General features: G+C 44.5%; 1 protein-coding gene across 1 annotated transcript in view; it reads left to right on the forward strand.

Moving 5' to 3' along the window:
• The first annotated feature begins 3,442 nt into the window (after positions 1-3,442).
• mms4 (Methyl methanesulfonate sensitivity 4) overlaps positions 3,443-20,931 on the forward strand; it is a 249,316-nt gene continuing 231,827 nt past the window's right edge. The window contains exon 1 of the mRNA XM_068345953.1: positions 3,443-3,558. The gene's annotated coding sequence lies outside the window, so the exon portion shown is untranslated. The remainder of the gene's footprint in view (positions 3,559-20,931) is intronic.

Here is a 20,931-nt window from a genome sequence, read left to right on the forward strand (position 1 = left end):
TGTTCGAATTTATTATATAGTTTTATATCAACTTACTGATGTTAGCCCTGAGTGATAGATGAAAAAAGTGATTAATTCGATAGTTTTTACCACATCTATAGAAAGATTTGCACAGTTTACTAGATACAATCATTTATAGGCTGTGGATCAGTGGCAACAGAAACCCAGGTGTGAATTCCATATCAAATACTAGTGTTTGAACAAATTTGAAAGCTGTGGTGACATATCTCGTACATCTGATGAGAAATCTAAACTTTCTAATACATTTTTTTCTGGAGTTTTCTGCATCCAAATGAGTTAAGATCAACAATCATTAGAACAACAAAACTAGAGAGGCACTCAGTAGAGAGCATGCCTTCGCCACGCCAAACAGTCTTATTTTGCTTTTAACCCCACTGCCTACTTGTACTTCGATGCAGTTTCTTAGAAATCAAATGGATTTATCCTTGGGTCATAACCCATATGTCTACCAAGTTTCGTTGAAATTGGTCCAGTAGTTTTTGCGTAACATTGTTCACAAACAAAAAAAAATAATCTAAAAATATTTGCCATTTACTCAGCATTGCGATTATTTGCAAAGTACTGCTACATACTTGTACTCTGATGTACTTAATCCAAAATGTTACAGATTATCCTTGGGTTATATCCAACACTACTACCAAGTTTGGTAAAGATTGGTACGGTAGTTTCTGTGTAAAGTTGTTCACTAACAAATAAATAAACTAACTAACAAACGTGAGTGGATACATAAGTTACCTTTCGCAAAATCTAATAAACTCTAAGCTAAAACAGACGCATATTGCAAATATAAATGATCTCTAAATTTAGTGAAAACAGTACTGATATACTGTATATTTTCGTTATCAATATTGTATCATAATAGCCAATGTATTAAGGACTTCACATTGCATGACGAAAAAGGTATCGTGGTGTTGTGATATAGGCTACTGAATTTGTTCAAATGTGAAATGAAAGGAGATGGTTGCAGTTAAGTACTAAATCTAATATTGAGTTTATTTGATAATCGTTGATGTTATTTGGTCTACATAAATACTCTAGTTTATATCACAAGATTTTACCGTAAAAAATTGGTATTTCAGCTCATCTATAAAATAGTATCAAGCCAATTCAAAGTAATTAAGGTAAAACTTTTAATGTATGTGTGAATGTTAATAGTAAGTATAGTAAAGTATAAGTAGAATTGTCTGATTTTGGACCCTAGTAACCTTGGGGCTCACTGCATAACTGAACTGTACCTACTAAAATGGTATATATATATATATATATATATATATATATATATATATATATATATATATATATATATATATATATATATATATATATATATATGTGTGTGTGTGTGTGTGTGTGTGTGTGTGTGTGTGTGTGTGAGTATTTACACCATACAGCATATTATTTTCTTATTATTCATGTCGTCAGATCAGATCAGATTCGCGTTGAGGCTTCGCCTTTGCAACGGCGCCTTTGTGTCTTTTAGTTTTGTGTGTTCCTTATTTTCAATAGTTTTTCTCTTTCATCCACATTTGTTGTAGTACACTTTTCTTATTTTCAATATTTTCTTCACAAAAAAAAAAAATTCCAACTGTTTGTGCACTATCTTCTTCGTATGGTTGTTGGAGCCCAATTGCTTCTATTCTTATACAGTATCACTAAACTGTGGACAATATAACATGAAGTGGTTAGCATTTTCTTCTACATCACAGAATACACAGTTTATATTTCCATCTTGGTGTGCGTGTTTTTTATACTCAATCCCAATGTGTTTGTCCTTGCTCTGAATAATAAAATTGACGAAAATGTGTTGTCATATACTCCCCCCTCCTTGATTTCACTTTTCCAGTTTTTATACAGAATTAGACTCTCCTTACACTCTATTTCACCCTTCCATTTGCTTGTGTCCCATTCTCTTGTTCTCTTCATTACGTCCTCTTTCGTACATCTCTTAACTTCTCTCATCGCCATCCCACATTCTTCAGCATACTTCTTCACATGCATCCACCACTTCCTCTCATTTTCTTCCATATCATTGACTATTGCTGTTAGTATGTCCTTCTCTCCCTTATAAATGCTATTAAGGTACCTCAGCTTTCCATCCATTACCCTTGTTTTCATAGCAGATGCTCCTACATCCCCTCTCAAGGCTACAATTACTGTATTATTTACACCCCCCAATATCCTTCTATACACTCCATTCTCAGTTCTCTGCAACTTTTCTATTTCAGTTTCTATTAAGTTAATTACATTTGTTCTATATACTATAGAAGGTAGTGCTACACTTTTCCAGTATGTTTTCCCTATCGGTATTTTATTGTAACTTTTTTTCTATGATTGAATATGTAAGGTTAGCTAGCCTTTGAGCCTTAACTATCATTTCACTTTTCTGTGTTTTGAACATATTCCTACTGTCATCTACCTTGATACCAAGGTATTTAATATTGCTTATTACTCTTATTCCCTCTATGTTATCTGGTTTCTCCTTCATATTATATACAAGTACGCTACTTTTATCTCTATTTATGTCTAAATCACACTGCTTTCCTATATCTATCACTTTCCTTATGTTCAATTCAACATCCTCGAAACTCTCAGCAAGCACTAGGACATCATCAGCAAAAAATACTACTACTAGCTTTATAATATAATTTTTAAAACCATTACCTTAACTTTTCTACTTGTTTTATAATCTGATAAGTAATTAATTTGAACAATGTTGCAGAGCCAGTACAGCCTTGCTTTATTCCACTACTTACGCTCAATTTTTGTTTCTACTTTTTCCCCTATGTCTAACGTAGTAGAGTCTCCCATATAATACTTCAGCTATAGCGTTTATTATACTAGTATGTACTTTATGTTGCTTTAATGTTTATATCAGTGCTTCCCTTTTCACGGAATCAAAAGATTTTTTGAAATCTAAAGAGGCAACTATGAGTTTTTTCTTACTATTGAAAGATTCTTCGACCATGTCCTGTAAGATGAATATATTATCCTCAAAACTCAATCCTTTCTCCCTCTGTAAATCCCGCTTAACTATCCTCTATGAGTGAGTCTATGGCATCATTACTTTTTAGATGGCCTTCTATTTCATCCTTGATAAAAGCCATGTATATTTTATATGATACATTTGTGAGTGCTATTGGTCTCAATTCCTTTGTTGTTGGTTTGTTTTTCTTTTTTAACATTTTTTAAAATGTACTGTACAGGACAATAACTTTTTCTTCTTCTTCTTTGTCTGCATCTTTTCCCACCTTTGTACAGTACGACATGAATAATAAGAAAATGATATGCTGTATGGTGAATGTATATATATATATATATATATATATATATATATATATATATATATATATATATATATATATATATATATATATATATATATATATATATATACTGTACAGTACAATAACACTTATACCAAATAGAACGCACCCTGAAACTTGTAAACAAACCTCCTGCCAGATGAACGACGGCTGATCTTAGGCGCGAGTTTCGTTGTTGTTGTTTTTAAGTCTGTGGTGTAATTATAATCCAAAGGTGGGAAGAAAAGCGCGTATTTAATTGTTTAGCCTTGTTTATTTGATAGCTGTTGTGTAAAATATTAAAGCTGACAGTAAGTCATTTGGGAAATATTAATGTTTCCTTACTGTTCAGCCGAGGTTAATGGTAGGGTAAGTGTGTTAGGATGGATCGTGGGGATAATATGCGGTTTCACTATAGTTCCGGTCAGAACATCATTTTCCAATAAAAATTAATGTTTTCCGACAGGAAAACTCCTGTCGGGGTATCTGGTTACAACACCACGCTCTCAATTTACTCCAAAATAATGCAATCCTGCATTTCTCATCTTCATGCACAGTAATTAGGGGGTTATTTCAATTCTGGGAAAGCAATAATTAGCAAGATATGTTGAGGAAGGGGGAAGGGTTATACAAAGAAAATAGCTCGGTTTCCTCATTAAACGACTTAGAACTGACATGTCAACATCGTCAACCAAACAGAATTAGTGATGCCAGCGTACGTAAACAGAAGTTCGTAATGCCAGCGTATGTTTGATATACTGTACAGTGAACCCTCGTTTATCGCGGTAGATAGGTTCCAGACGCGGGCGCGATAGGTGAAAATCCGCGAAGTAGTGACATCATATTTACCTATTTATTTAACATGTATATTCGGACTTTTAAAACCTTCCCTTGTACGTAGTACTGTTAACAAACCACCCTTTAATGTACAGAACACTTAATGCATGTACTACAGCACCCTAAACTAAAACAGGCACAAATATTTAAGGCGATTTTATATCATGCGTTTCCTAAACACCTAAAAAGCACGATAAAAAATGGCAACCAATGTTTTGTTTACGTTCATCTCTGATCATAATGAAGAAACAAACTCATTTAGTGTACACATATATGTATAGGTTAGTTTTTGCATCGATTATATTGATTATACAGTACTGTATGTTGATTTTTTTATTACCAATGTTTTAGTTTACGTATTTTTCTTAGGACTTCCAAATGAAATCTTTTTCTTTATGACGCCGCCTGAAACGACGGCGTGTACGCTCAGTAAACAACCACGCTCAGAACAAACAAGGCATTTAACGCGCATGATGATAGTGATAAATAATGATACAGTACATACAGTATTTAGAGTAAAAGCATTTACAAAATATGTTACCTTACAAATATAAATTATACAGTATTGTACGTAGCAAAGCAGGAAAACAATTTACGAGAGAGAGAGAGAGAGAGAGAGAGAGAGAGAGAGAGAGAGAGAGAGAGAGAGAGAGAGAGAGAGAGAGAGATTGTTTTACGTACGTAAATGTAAATTTTAAACAAAAAAAATATGATAGGTTACAACATGTAGACTTTTAAAACCTTCCCTTTAACTTAATGCATACAGTACGTACATTACTAAACTATAAAACAGGCAGTAAGAATATTAAAGTAAAAAATAAAGATTGTTACTGTACTCACCACGAAAGAAGTTGAAGAAAAACTTGAATGGTGATGGCGATGAATTTGCTGCACAGTAGAAATGATGATGATGAAGCTGATGATGTGTTCTACTGTGCAGTCAATGATAGTATTTTACGTCTCTTCAGACGGAGGTGTCTTTTCCTGGGACACCTCTTCAACTTCTTCAATTTCTTCCGAAGGCGTACTAGCAGGAGGAACTGGCTCTTTTTTGCGAGGCTGGAAAAACATTGTGATCGGAAGTTGCTGCCGCTGCTTCTTTTTTCGCTCTAAGAGCATCCTGTAGGGAGTCATGATGTCATCGACCTTGTTGGAGAATTGCATCGAGCGAACCATATCCTCGTCCCACTCTTGTAACATTTCTTTCGCCTCCTTGATATGGTTGCAGAACTTGGCAAGCCGTTCTAATGTTAAGCCCGTTTCTTCGACATTTTCTTGGGTCTCTTCCTGGGTATCACTCTCTTCCTCACTTGCCGATTTCGTCAGGTCTTCGAGGTCTGCGTCAGTTAGGGGCTGGGAATGGCAGTCCAACAACTCGTCGACGTCTTCAGTCGTCATGTCGCCAAACCCGTCACCTCCAATTATGGCAGCCAACTGCACAGATTTCCGTATTGCAGAGTGTTGGATTTCCGACGGAGTAAATCCCTTGTCGTCGTAAACAATATCGGGCCACAACTTCTTCCAGCTCGCATTCACGGTTGCAGGTTTCATCTCTTGAAGTGCCTTCTGAATATTCTGCAGGCACGTGGCTATGGTGTACTGCCGCCAGTACGCCTTCAAGTTGAAATCTTCATCCTCGTCATCTTGGGCAGCATCCACACACGCAACGAGGTCCGCCAAGGTATTCTTCGTGTAGAGGGCCTTGAACGCCCTGATAACCCCCTGGTCCATCGGTTGAATTAATGACGTGGTGTTGGGTGGCAGGAACTCAACCTGAATGCCCTCATGCGACAGGTCAGTTGCGTGTCCACCAGCGTTATCCATAAGGAGAAGGATCTTGAATGGCAAGCCCTTCTCTACGAGATATTTGCTGACTTGCGGGATAAAACACTGGTGGAACCAGTTGGAGGTCAGCATCTTCGTAATCCATGCTTTTTGATTATGCATCCAGTACACGGGAAGGAGATTCTTATTTTTATTTTTCAAAGCGCGAGGATTTTTCGACTTATAAATAAGCCCCGGCTTTAACAAAAATCCAGCAGCATTGCCACACATCACGAGGGTAACGCGATCCTTGAATGCCTTAAAGCCAGAGGCTTTGGCTTCCTCTTTGAACAGGAAAGTTCGCGACGGCATTCTCTTCCAAAACAAGCCAGTCTCATCCATATTAAAGACTTGTTCCGGCTTGTATCCACCTTCGGCGATAATATTCTTGAACGTCTGGTTCACATAAGTTTCAGCAGCGGCAGTGTCAGCGGAAGCAGACTCCCCATGCAGGGAAACGCTTTTCAGGGCGAAGCGTTTCTGAAACTTCGCGAACCATCCTTTGCTTGCGGAAAAACGTTTCTGAGGCTGGGAATCAGTGGATGTCCCTGGTTGAGGATCATCTGCATCATCATCATCTTCAGCATGGTTGCCGTCGTCGCCTTTAGGTTCCTTTGCAGCAAAATTCTCATATTAACTCAAAGCCTTTGTTTGGATGGTGTTCGTATCCAACGCTATGTTCTTCTTCCGGCAGTCGGCAATCCACACAGCTAAAGCACCTTCCATGCGTACGATCGTTTTATTACGCGTTGTAACGACTCGCTTCGCTGATCTGCTAAAGGTGATTGCAGCCGTCTTTCTAATGTTCGCCTCGTCCTTTTTGATATAGCGAACGGTGGATTCGTTGATGCCAAAATGGCGGCCGGCGGCCGCGTAACTTCTACCATCTTTTAACATGTCGAGAAGCGTAACCTTCTCAGCTATCGTCATCATCCTTCGGTGGCGTTTAGGCTCACTACCAGCCTTAAGAGAAGCAGAACGCTTGGGAGCCATTACAGTAGGATTTACGTACAGTACTGTAACAAAAAGTTCAACTTAAAAAGGTCGCACACAGCACAGATTAAACTTCACAAACTTAAGAACGTCTACTCAGCGATACGCGGTAACAGAGAGTGAACGATCCAGCCCCGCGAGAACTTTGATGCTGCGGGTAGAAGATGCGGGCAAAACACCAATCACAGGCTAGATAACAAAACTTGAGTTCTGATTCGTCATCTATCAGCGCTTGAACCAATCACAACCCGTCTTACAGTACTATGATGCGTTGGTTACTCATAGAAGATGCCCCGCGCATACTGAACGTACGTAGATTAAGTACAATACCGTAATAATAATAAATAATGATAATAATACTGTACAGTAATAATAATAATAATAATGATAATAATAATAACAATAATAATTTTATTAACAACAACAACAATAATAATAATAATAACAATAATAATAAAAATTTACGTACGCTATTTTACGCCTCTCTCTCTCTCTCTCTCTCTCTCTCTCTCTCTCTCTCTCTCTCTCTCTCTCTCTCTCTCGTACGCTTATTCGAAATGTGATTTTTGCAACAAAGAATATTATTGGATGCAGTACTGTACTACGTACGTATACATACAAAAGATTCATGGAAAAGAAGCACATCCATTACAGTACACACCATTCTAATATGGTATGACTGCATCTGATTTGCGTTTCATGTTCGATTTAATTTTACTACGTACTGAATTATCGTATGATCACATTCTCTTTTCGTGTTTTATTTCTTTCTGTGCTGAATTATATATCATATGTAATGCAATGAACAATCAGTAAGAGCAGATATTACTAATTACAGTATTAATGGAATTACAGGTAACAAAATATCGTATTTGGGGGTCTTCAGATTTCGCGGTATTTTCGAATTTTCCGGAAAATCCGCGATATGTATATATATATGGGTTATGGAAAAACCCCGCGAAGTGGTGAATCCGCGATTGTCGAACCGCGAAGTAGCGAGGGTTCACTGTATATTCAAAATATACTTAATTAAATATGGATTAATTAATCAAAAGTTTCCATAAAATATGCAAGTTACAATAGTGACACTTTTGAGTAATCACTCAATTTTTTATCAAGTATATTTTGAATATACAGTATATCAAACATACGCTGGCATTACGAACTTCTGTTTACGTACGCTGGCATCACTAATTCTGTTTGGTTGACTATGTTGAAAAGTCAGTTCCAAGTCCCTTAGTGAGGAAACCGAGCTATTTTCTTTTTATAACTCCTTCCCCCTTCCTCAACATATCTTGCTGATTATTGCTTTTCCAGAACATAAATAACTACCTAATTACTGTGCAAGATTGCACAGTAATTAGGATTGTATTATTTTGAGTAAATGGAGAGCGTGGTGTTGTAAGCAATTACCCCTGTTGGTTAATATATAATACTTTAATTTCTAGCCAAATACATGAACCTTATATTTTTCCTACTTGCTATCTGACCATTATTATTGGGGCAAACTACTCGTTCATGAGTTTTTGGACCCCCTTATGTAAAGACAATTATGGGGGACCCCAGTGAGAAACGGGTGTTTTGGGTGGGGAAATGTCATAAACAGGTGATTTTCAGCAATAACAATGGTCAGAAATGTAAAATAAGCCCAAAACCTGATTATTTAACTTTTGAGATTTGTAAAAGGGAACAGAACCTAACAAACCCACCTAACCTAACCTAACCTAACCTAGTAGTTCCCAGGTCACAACCTCTAGCCAGGGGGCAAGCCCCCCTAGACCCCCTCCCAGGTCACAACTCATAGCCGGGGCAAGCCCCCGGACCCCCCTTCCTAGTTTACAAACCTTCCCAGGTCACAACCGTTAGCCGGACCCCCCTTTCCCAGGTCACAAACTAAATCACAAATTAATCCTTATATTAGGATAAAGTAAATCTCAAATAAATCCTTCCATTATCTAAAAGTAAATTGCAAATAATTCATTACCTTATGATTGACATCGTCGCCTTTTTTTTTTGTCTTTGCAATCTTTACAGAAGCTTTGTAGTAGAAAATGTGCTGGCTCTCCCTGAGAATTAAGTCAGAATCGGATCTTTGAAGCATTATTTCGCGGTTATTTTTTAATTTCACATGAGTAACGATACCTGTACACTGAGCGGAGAGCATTTCCATCGTAATCAGTTGCTAACATAATCGAAATTGCACCAAATTTTGAAATAGATTGGTGTGCTTCCCTTAAGTTCCCTCTAGGAGATGTCTTTACGAGATGGTGGTTATGTTGAAACTGAAGGCGAAGGTGGGAAGAAAATGGCTGTTGTAGAACAACATCTGGGAACTTATGAAGAAGTAGCCTACTTGTAAGCTGTTAATTGGTTTAAAAAAACCACCTGACAACTACGTCATTATAAATGCACAGAAAGCTCCGTAAACCATGGGAAAAAGCGCATGCGCAATATGTCCTCTTCAGTCTCTCAGATGTAAACAATGGTCTTAGAGTGAAAAACATACTTCACATTTTAGTAGACCGATATGTAAGTTATTATGCCCCAGCCCCTATTAAACATATAGTGAAAAGTACCAAACTAGCCAGCACTTGTCCATTTCTTATAGCGAATTCCAGTTTTGCTAGAAATTAAAGTATCAAATATTTACCCTCCCATTTTATTCGAAAATTACATTTATTTTTGGGGCTAATAAATGATAAGTGAGTTATAACCTAACATGTTGGTCAATAATATGGGACACCCAGTGGGAACCTGGGGTTTAGGGTGGGGAAATAGTTACGAATGGAAAAAGGTTTTCTACTAAAAGACGGGTGTTTCCTATAGAAAAACATACGTTAGCTTTGAAAATGACACTTATTTTTCACTGCAAATAAAAACTTAATTATCTAAGAAATAATAATCAACGGGGTTAGCGTGCGCAGCTCAGCATGTACCGCTTCCAGTACATAGGAGCTTGATGTTTTTCTTTTTTCCGCGAGCTAAGTAAGCTTATGGCGGAGCAAAAACCATTAGTTGTTCCGTAACTGAAATACAAACCACGCTATTTACACGGGGTAATTACTTTGGCGTAGCTGAATGACGAGCCATAAAAGTTTTAGCGAGGGTTTACTACCCCGCCGCTAGTTGCGGGCGGTAGGGACGGGTAGCTAGCTACCCCCCCCCCTCACACACACACCGGTGAATGCTTCACTTTACTTTTGGCTCGGGAAGAGAACAGACCTGTCTGTGCTCTCCCTCGCTTTGACTGCCATAATTAATCTGTTTTTTGCTTTTTCTCTTTCGCAGTGTGCTTGAAGTTGGCCTCTACCGATCATGCGTACTTGTCCTGGACTTCCTGGCCGCCCTTGTGGGACCTTTATGTCGGCGGTCGACACTGATCCCCACACCTTGTGTCCTCACTGTAGGGGCCAGCGGTGAGATAGTGGTAATGTATGTATTGAATGTAGGGAGTGGTCTACCTCCCAGTGGGAGAGGTTTGCCTGGCGCCGTAAGAAGAAGGCCAAAAGGGATCTTTCTCCTTCAGAGGCTTCTCTAAAGAGAGAAATTTCCAGGACTTCTTCTTCCGTTGCCCTTTCCTCCTCCGAAGCTCCCCCTTGAGCGGTCTCTTACGAGAGGCCGGCGAGTGGTAGCGTAGACCGCTGTGCTGTTGACCGATCCCGGGGTGCGGGAGAGGTAGTTGCCTCCCATAGCGAGGCAGCTGCCCCTCCTCCCCCGGAGGAGGTTTTTATGTCTAATAATGATTTGTTGCAGCTTTGGGGTTCCTTGGGGCTGCAGGGTTCGCCCTCCAAGGAAGCCCTGTTTGACATGATCAAACTGGGGGCAGCCGTCAAACAATCGCCAACTACAGCGGAGATAGATCCTCTGTCTGTGGTTGACGTTGTTGTGACGGAGACATCCCATGGGTCTAGCCAAACCCCCGTTCCTGTGGCTGAGGTAGCTGATGGCTTAGATTCTCCCTCCGAACATCCTTCGAGGGAGGATCTAAGTCCCATGGTCTCTCCTGCCGGTGATTCTCCCCCTCAGAGGAGTTCACTTACAGAGACTCCTCTTCGGAGGCCTATCGATGGTCAGCTTGCTGATCCCACGGCCCCTCGTGGGCGTATAAGGCGGAAGGCTCGTCCTCCCCTTCGCCGTAGAGGCCTTCCTTCCCCTTACAAGGGGCTTGAGAGGCGCCTCTTCGGCTCGTCATCACCACAGTCTTCTGCGGAGGAGACGACTCGCTGTTCACCAGTCCTGCCAGCTACCAACCTAGACCTCTCCGGGGATCGTTCGCGATCACCTTCGGATGATGGTCGTCTTTCGGGACATAGGGACCAGTCTCCCAGACCCTCCACATCTAAAGTTCCTGATGCGCGTGACGCGCCACCTGATACTGCCACTGCGCAGTCTCCGGGCCCTTCGGGGCTGAAGGGTCTTGAGCGCAAAACCGCGCCTCTTGCCCTCAAGCGCCAGGTTCCTCCTGTGCGCTCTCCTGTTGCTGACGCTGCTGTTCCTGACTTAGCGCCACGGCGCTCACCCTCACGCGTTTGCGCCACCGTTCCTGCTGCGCGCCAGGGTCTCCCTGCGCGCCCACGCCCTTCGGGGGCCCGGCGCCCTCCAGCAGTTCCTGATATAGCGCGCCAGCGCTCACCTGTGCATACGCGCCCACCAGCAGTTCCTGATACGGCGCCCCAGCGCTCACCTGCGCATACGCGCCCACCGGCGCCCCAGCGTCCACCAGTTCCTGCATTGTCGCGCGCAGTCCAGGAGGCCCCTCCGCTGGCGCACAGGCGCCCACAGGGTCCTCCGGACTCGTCGCGCCCGTCTGGGGAGACGCGCGATACGCGCCCACGCGCGGTTCCAGCTCCAGAGCTCATGCGCTCACCAACGCGCCAACGCGCTACAACATCCCAGCGCGTCGCCCAGGAGGCTCCCATGCTAGCGCACGGGCGCTCACGACCGCCTCCAGGCTCTCCCTCCAGACCGCGCGAGCTTGCATATGATGCAACCGCGCACGACGCTCCGGTTACGCGCCATATTCCTGCCACACGCCCCATTCCTGTCTTCAAGGCGCCCGAGGTAACCCTCCAGCGCACATCTGAGCGCCCTCATCCAACCGTGCGCCCTGTGCGGCCGCCGCAGCAACGCACTCTGGTGTGACCGCATCCTGATGCGCGCCCACGATCGCCGGCGCGGCCACAGGCGAGCATGCCGGTCCTAGTAGACCAGCGCCAACCTCTGCGCCAACGCGCCATCCCAACTGCTCGCGACCCTGCTCGAGCGCTCACGTGCCCTTGCCCGGTTCTTCTAGACGCGCTTGGGCACCCCGTTATCTCGCGCCCTCCGGGACCGCATCAGGTCGCGGCGCGTTCGGCCGCCTCCCATGCCGGCTCCTGCGTGCCACACGCCCTCGCCATCGCCTACCCGCTCTCGCGACAACGCGCCCGCCCCAGCTGCTGCGCGCCCACGCGCCCGCTCTATCGCCAGCGCGCCATCGCTCCCTCACTCCTGTATCCTCGCCTGCGCGCTCTCGTGCCCGCCCACGCGGATGCGCGTGCACGAGATTCCGGTATCGCGCGAGCCATTCACGCGCGACCAGGAGTCAGAACACGCTTTCTGGCAAGTCCTGACCCTCATGAGGAACCTCAATGGGATCCCAGACCCTGAGGTTCCACCTCGCGAAGGTAAGGACACGGTCCTGGACTGCGTCTATGGCACCCAGAAACCCTCTAGGGACAGTGCAGCTTTGCCCTGGTCTCAGGGGATGAAGAGTGCCAGGGACAAGGTCGAGGGCCAGCTCTCTGAGCTTGCCTCCTCCAGCAGATTGAGTGCCGGTAACAAGCTCCTCCCTCCTCCTCGAGTCCATCAGAGGAGGTACTTCGAGATCCTTGAGACAGATCGACCCAGAAATATAGTTTTAAGGTTATGTTTTGTTTTGTTTATTTCGTCCTTTTTGTCTGAGAGTCTGGTTGTAGACTACGTAAGGGGAAAGTTTGTTTTGTGGAGACCATTGTCAGTAAATGTGATTCAGGGTGTGGGGGTTGTCCTTGCAACATCCCGCCACAACATTCACTGGCTAATGCTTTTCCAGAGCAGAGAGTTGGTAAAGCTCATCAGCATAACAGTATTGGTGGACTTTTATACTTCCTTGAGGAGTCTTGTCTGAGTCTTCCGTTACACCACTCTGTGGAAGAACTCACAGGGGGAGTCCCTCTTGAGAGACTCTCCAACCGGCACGTGTCCTTCTCAGCCACTGAGATCCTAAGCCAGGAGAAGGTCACCAAGTGTGCCATGCAGGCAACTTCGTGGCTCGACATCTGGCTGGGGTCTCTGGGCATCCTGGTGCGGTCCGAGGACCTCTCCAAAGAAAGCACCAGGAAAGCGCTGGAGACTTTTCTACTCTCGGGCACACGGACCATTGAGTTTCTGGCCCACCAAGTCTCGAGCTTGTGGGCCAATACGATCCTCAAGCGTCGGGACGCTGTGGCCGAGAGGTTCCATCATAAGGTCCCCAGTGCAGAGGCTAGTAGGCTCAGACACTCTCCCGTCCTCGGTAAGAGCCTGTTTGAGCCTAAGGACGTGGAGCTCAGCGCTGAGAGGTGGATGAAAACAAACCAGGACTCCCTCATCCACAGGGCCCTGACATCGAGGCCCTACAAACCTCCAGCGGTTCAGCAGCCCCGTCCGGCTAAGGACACAAAGAAGACGGCCACAGCGAAGCCCAAGGTGTCTAAGCCCTTTCCTGCTAAGAGCAGAAGGAGCAAGAAGTCCTCCAGGGGAGGCAAAAACCCTAGATGTAACAGCCGAGGCTGGAAATGCTAGGGTTGGCAATCCCCCTGCATGTCCACCAGTGGGGGGATGCCTACAGAGTTGCGCGACAAGGTGGCAGCAACTCCGGGCGGATGCCTGGACAATCTCCGTGATCACTCAAGGTTATCGCGTCCCGTTCACAGCCTCTCTACCTCCCCTGACAGCGAATCCAGTGTCGTTGAGCTCTTTTGCCATGGGATCGGCAAAAGGGCAGGCCCTCCGGGTAGAAGTCCAGACCATGTTGAAGAAGGACGCGCTCCAGGAGGTTGTAGACGGGTCCCCAGGCTTCAACAGTCGACTCTTTCTTGTGAGAAGGCGTCTGGAGGCTGGAGACCAGTCATCGACCTCTCGATCCTGAACGGGTTTGTCAAGCAGACTCCGTTCAGCATGGAGACGGCAGACACAGTCAGACTTGCGGTGAGATCACTAGACTTCATGTGTACACTGGACCTGAAGGACACGTACTTCCAGATCCCAATCCATCCGTCTTCAAGGAAGTACCTAAGATTCTGCCTAGACAACAAGATCTACCAGTTCAAGGTGCTGTGTTTCGGTCTCTCCACAGCTCCTCAGGTGTTCACCAGAGTATTCACCATCATCTCTTCGTGAGCCCACAGGATCGGCATCCGTCTCCTTCGTTATCTGGACGACTGGCTGATCTTAGCGGACTTGGAGGCAACCCTTCTTCGTCACCGAGACAAACTCCTCGAAGTTTGCCAGTATCTAGGGATCGTGGTAAATCTCGAGAAGTCCTCCTTGCAGCCCTCTCAGAAACTGGTATATCTAGGCATGGTCATAGACACCAATTTCTACAAAGCCTTCCCATCAGACGAAAGGATAGCAAGGCTGAGGAAGGTCGCGAGACCTTTCCTCAATCGAGAATAACTCTCAGCTCAATCGTGGCTTCGTCTCCTCGGCCACCTCTCCTCCCTGACCCGTCTCGTTCCTAACAGTCGCCTCAGGATGAGATCCCTCCAGTGGCAACTCAAGTCCCGGTGGAGTCAAGGCCACGACTCCCCGGACACCTTGATCCCTATGGGACCTGCGGAACGGGCGGACCTCCGATGGTGGGTGGCAGACGAGAATCTACGAAAGGGAGTGGATCTTCTCATCCCTCCCCCAGATTTGATACTGTTCTCGGACGCATCAAACAAAGGGTGGGGGCCCATGTTCTGAGCCACAGGACCTCAGGCCTGTGGTCAGAATCAGAAAAGTACCTTCACATAAACCTGCTAGAAATGAAGGCCGTGTTCCTGGCACTTCAGAAGTTCCACCAAGTCCTGGCGGGCCACTCTGTGGTGGTGATGAGTGACAACACCACGGTGGTGGCTTATATAAACAAGCAGGGAGGTACCTTTTTGGAACAGCTATCCCATCTTGCAGTAGAGATCCTGAGATGGTCCGAAGTCCACTCGATTTCACTAGCGGCTCGCTTCATTCTGGGCAAAAGGAATGTGCTCGCCGACAATCTGAGTAGGGCGACGCAGATAGTGAGTACCGAGTGGTCTTTGGATCCTCAGATAGCCAACAAAGTCCTGACTTTGTGGGGTTCCCTGACGGTGGATCTGTTCGCTACGGCACTGAACACCAAGCTCCCGCTGTACTGCTCCCCAGTCCCGGACCCCAAGGCTCTCTGGCAGGATGCCTTCCAACAACGGTGGGACAACGTCGATGTGTACGCCTTTCCCCCGGTCTGTCTGATGAGGAGGGTACTCAATAAGACCAGAACATCGGTCAATCTCTCAATGACCCTGATAGCTCCGCTATGGCATCATGCAGAGTGGTTCCCGGACCTTCTGCAACTCCTCACAGAGATTCCGAGGGAGCTCCCTCCACGTCACGAGCTACTCAAACAACCACACTCCAACATCTACCACAAAGCCGTAGCTTCGCTTCGACTTCACGCCTGGAGACTATCCAGCATCTCCTCACAGAGAGAGGATTTTCGCAACAAGTTGCGAACAGGATGTCTGGCCACCTGCGCAAGTCATCCGCTGGAGTCTACCAGGCGAAGTGGCGAGTTTTCTGTGGTTGGTGTCGTGGAAGGGGTATCTCTCCCCTCGATGCCATTTTACCAGCAATAGCGGAGTTCCTCGTTTATCTGCGGGAGGAAATTCGCCTTTCAGTCTCGGCAGTTAAAGGCTATCGCTCAGCCTTAAGTCTTGCCTCCAGGCTTAAAGGAATGGACATTTCCTCCTCGCTGGAACTTTCCCTTCTCATACGGAGTTACGAATTTACCTGCCCTCAGTCGGAAGTGAGACCTCCTCCTTGGAACATGGTTCGAGTTCTCAGGTCTCTTAAGAGACCTCCCTACGAACCATTACGCCAGGCTTCTGATCGCCACCTTACCTGGAAGACGGTTTTCCTGCTAGCTTTGGCCTCGGCCAAGCAAATCGGTGAACTTCATGGTCTCTCGTATGACGTCGCCCATTCAAGGGGATGGGGGGAGGTAACGTTCAGCTTCGTCCCTGAGTCTGTAACAGATGACCCAGACTATCTCCTACTGTGCCCAGTCAGGAGTCTTGAGGTTGTATCTTAAAAGAACAGCTGCAGTTCGCCCCCAGGTGCGAGCTTTGTTCGTGAGCACCAGGGAGACGAAGAGGAGGGTCACCAGAAATACCATCTCGGCCTGGATTCGCAAGGTAATACATCTGGCCTTGAATCCTGACCCTCCTCTGTCACGTCAGGGGCGTGGCTACGTCCCTGGCCTTCAAGAAGAACTTTTCTGTGACGCAGGTCCTTCAAGCTGGGGTGTGGAAGCGTCAGACCACCCTCACGGCCCACTACCTGCAAGACGTGACACACAGGAGGCTCGATACGTTCTCTATCGGCCCTGTGGTGGCTGCACAACAGCTGGTCTAACCTCAGGCTCCTTATTGGACAAGTAGCAGAAGGTTGAGGGCATTGTTACCCGGTTTTAGTCTACATGAATGAAAAGATCTGCCTGGCCCTTATTCTTTTCTTCATCCTCTCCTCACTTGGAGAAAGCAGCATCCTGGGTTCCTTGTACAGCTGACCTCGAACCTCTGCAGGCAAGCCATGCTCCCTTGTGTTCCTAGTATTAAGATGTAATACTGTCATGTCCCCATACCCTGACGAGGTGGTATTGGGAGAGTCCTAGCCTAGATTTCCATCTGAAGAACTCCAGGTCAACTTCCTAGGACGAGTCACTTCTCATCTTTACACACAGCTTACGTAGGCCACAGCAGTTTCACAGCTGTCAGCGAGGAGCAGGGACCCCTTACCTCTTGAGTTCCTACACACTCGGGTTCGGGGTCCCCGGGCAAGCCAAAGCCAGTATGGCAGGGTACTTACCACCCTTCTTAAGGGTTAAGTCACCCCATGTAAATAGCGTGGTTTGTATTTCAGTTACGGAACAAATGACAAATTCGTAGATAATTTGTATTTTTCCTAACTATACAAACCTTAGCTATTTACACATATGTGCCCGCCATCCCTGTCCCCCAAGATAAGTCCTACCTCTAAGTAAAGTGAAGCATTCACTGGTGTGTGTGAGGGGGGGTAGCTAGCTACCCCTCCCTAACCCCCCCCCCCCCCCCCCGCTAACTAGCGGCGGGGTAGTAATCCCTCGTTAAAACTTTTATGGCTCGTCATTCAGCTACGCCGAAGTAATTGCCCCATGTAAATAGCTAAGGTTTGTATAGTTAGGAAAAATACAAATTATCTACGAATTTGTCATATATCTAAAAAATGTCCCTGTCCTTAGACGGTATAATAGGTTTTCAGTTTATTTACCGTTGAATTGAAGGTCAAATTCAGTGAAAGCACATTATTGACTACAGGAAAAATAATTTTTTTCTGTTTCAAATATTGCTCTGTTCCTAACTATAATTTTACTGAAAATTTATTTGATAAGAATTAAGAAAGTTTACGCCTGTCCCAACCAGCTACATACCCCCAAACCTATCGTCTTTGTTACATTGTCTCAATCTTCTTTAATTTTTATACAGTTCTTTCAAGCTCTTATTTTGGTTGGTGGTTTTTGCTCCTAAATTGCAAATCTCATTATATGGTCAATTCCATTTGCAGTACAGTATTAATCATTTAAGAAACAACTGATAAAATGTTGTGTAGTTATGTACAGTATAGTATTAAGTTCCTGAACTGTTGTATCTCCTGTATGTTGAGAAAAAAAAAGAAATTTGGAAGTGACATAAGAAATTTCAGTTGTTCCGTAACCGAAATACAAATCACGCTATTTACATTGGGTTTACCTTTTAGCGTAGCTGAAATGGCGAGCCAATAGAATTTAACGAGGGTGTATTACCCCCGCGCTAGTTAGCAGGGGGTTAGGGGAGTGGTAGCTAGCTACCCCTCCTCCCCTCACACACCGGTGAATTGCTTCACTTTCACTTTCACTTTTGGCTCGGACATGGACAGACGTCTCTGTCTTTGTCCTCGCTTGGCAGCCATTGTTTGTTTTGTCTTTACTTAATCCCTTACTTTTCTTTTACTCAATATATATGTAAACATTTTCTCATGTTTATGTATATATTTGAGTATAGAAATCAGTAAGTTTCCTTTTCAGAGTTTGTGCTTGTGTGTGTAGTGTACGATATCTCCGTGGAGCCCTCGGCAGTTAGGCCACCATTGTGTAATTTCATGGGTCGCGATCGAGTTTGACTTCGGTCTTTCTCTCTCTCTCTCTTGAGGTCGTTCACCCTTTTACTACATTACTTTTACTACGCCTTTGTAGCTTCCTTCCCGTGTGGGGGGGTTGCTATGCCGTACGTTTTGTCTCAATTAGTTTATGAATCTAATTGTTTTTAAATATTAAACTTAGCCGGTGAATATATAATAGCTGACGTCTCCGACGGCTCGACAGATTCCAAAAACTCGCGAGCGATCGCCATGAAGGTTGCGGGTGTGCCCACCAGCGCCGACTATCGGCCAGATACCGCATATACTTGTAAACAGCTCCAGTTCTTCTCTGTCGGTTTCATCGACAAGTCGATTCCACTCGCTTTATGACCTCGAGTTTTCTACTGAATTGGTGAAGTACTTGGTTTTGGTTTTATTGCTTTCGCCGTGTTGGTTTATTCAATACTATCTTCAAAAGAAATGCTTTTGAAAGGAGAGTAAAAGTGTTTTGCCCTTGCTTTTTTATCTCTGGTTTTTCCATAGAGTAAAGATGGCCGACCCTTCCCTCAGTGTACGGAAGTGTGTTTTAGGCTTTTGGTAATTATTTTATCACGTTATAAATTATTGTTGATATTTATAGATTTTCCTCTATATATTTTATATCTCACCCGCCTTTATTAGGCCTCTTCGATTAGCTTTCCATTTATACTAAACATCAAGATAAATTTTATGTTTTGTTTATTTGCGGCCTTTACCTATTCCTCCCCTAGTCCGGGATGTAGGCGGTCCTAACTTGGAAACCGAAGTTAAACAACGTTGAGCCCATTCAACTTTTATTTTCGTTAAGTTTAAATCATTTGCTCTGTAAGAGTTATGAAATGAATATTTTTTAGAAAATATTTTAAGAAAGATATTCTTTGAATAGTCTTCATGCTGTTTTTTCAAAGATGAACTAACGTTTGGTTTATTTATGCTACGCAGTTTGCGCTCTATCGTTACGATAGAGAAAGAGAGAATCACGGTTTCACTTTGCAGAAAGAGTAAATCGATTTTGACGTTTTGTTCATTCTTCTTTCAAACTGAAGTCTTTTAAATACTAATTTAAAGGAACTTGTTAATTTTCAATTTCTTAGTCCTTTCAGTTTTTTCCTTTGATCAAATAACCTGTTTATTGACGAAGGGTGAGTGGGCAATTCTCTTGTGTGTGACAAGAGAGAGAGAGAGAGAGAGAGAGACGGAGAGAGAGAGAGAAAGAGAGAACGATCCGATCTTTATTCTCGTCCCAAGTAAGGAGTTTGGGAGCGAGTAACGTTGTTCTCGATTCAGTTTTTTACTCTCGTCCCAAGTCTCCGTACGGGGAGAAAGGATAAAACGTTTTTAGTTTTTATTCTCGTCCCAAGGCACTGTACGGTGAGAGATTGAAAACGACTGATCCTTTTTAACTTTATATATTTCCGTTTTATTCGATATATATGTATATGTTTTTTTTATTTTTGCATGTGTGTTTCATTTTGTACTAATGTGCTTACATTATATGACTCATTTCGCAATTATAACCTTTTGATGTAAGGGAGAATTGCGTGCTTCAGGTTGATATCAGTTTTATTCATGCCTAATGTGAAATTATTGAAAAATATGATATCAGTGAAGTGAGTGCTAGAAAACATGTGCTGTGTTGCGGAGGGTTCGTTTGTTCGTGCTTGTCACTTGCCTAGTCCGAGACCTCTTTCAGGCTCCCATGCACCAGGGAGAAGGAATGTCGTAGGACCTAAGGGAGTGAGGAGTGTAAACCAACGAACAGACGTTCCCTCAAAGGTATCAGACGTTGCTCGGCAAGCACGTCCTTGCCTTAAGACAGGAGAGACGAAGTTTCTCCTCGTCATCCGAAGACTTTTCGCAAAAGAAACCTTGGCGCAAGGTTTCTAGACCCTTTAAGCGAAAGTCAGTCCCTTCAGGACAGGTCCAGCGTCCTGGCTGTAGCCATGGGGACAGCTCTGACCCTTTGCAGTCGTCGGAAGACTGTTCGCCTATTAAACGCAAGCGTAACACGGGGTCCGAGGGTCGCGGTAAAGGCAATGTTTTGCCAACACAGACGTTACCGTCGTCTCGGCCCGTTCCGACTCCCGTTGATCCTAAATGGGTTGTCCTGCAGGACATGCAGACTAAGCTTGCCTCCCTTATGGAGAAGTATGACATTGAGCAGGTTCACGATGAACCTTCGCTTTTGAGTCGCCGTTACGCTAAACGAAACTCTGGCCGTCAGCCGCCCAAACGAGCAGTTACTCGTCCTTTTGACGTTATGAAACGTGATGTCGGTAGTTTGTCACGTCAGTCACGTGACTTGGATCATCACTCGCTACAGTCCCGTGTTGACTTTCAGCCGCTGCCACAGCCTCGTGTTGACGTTCAGCCGCTGCCGCAGTCTCGTGTTGACGTTCAGGACGTTCGCCAACCAGCTCAGTTGCCTTGTTTTGACGTTGAGCGTCAAGCACCGCAGTCAAGGGTTGTTTTGACTGCTCAGTCTAGGCAGTCAAGGCAGTCTCGACTTGACGTCGAGCGT

The sequence above is a fragment of the Palaemon carinicauda genome, chromosome 22 (assembly GCF_036898095.1).
Source record: "Palaemon carinicauda isolate YSFRI2023 chromosome 22, ASM3689809v2, whole genome shotgun sequence".
Taxonomy (NCBI): Eukaryota; Metazoa; Arthropoda; class Malacostraca; order Decapoda; family Palaemonidae; genus Palaemon; species Palaemon carinicauda.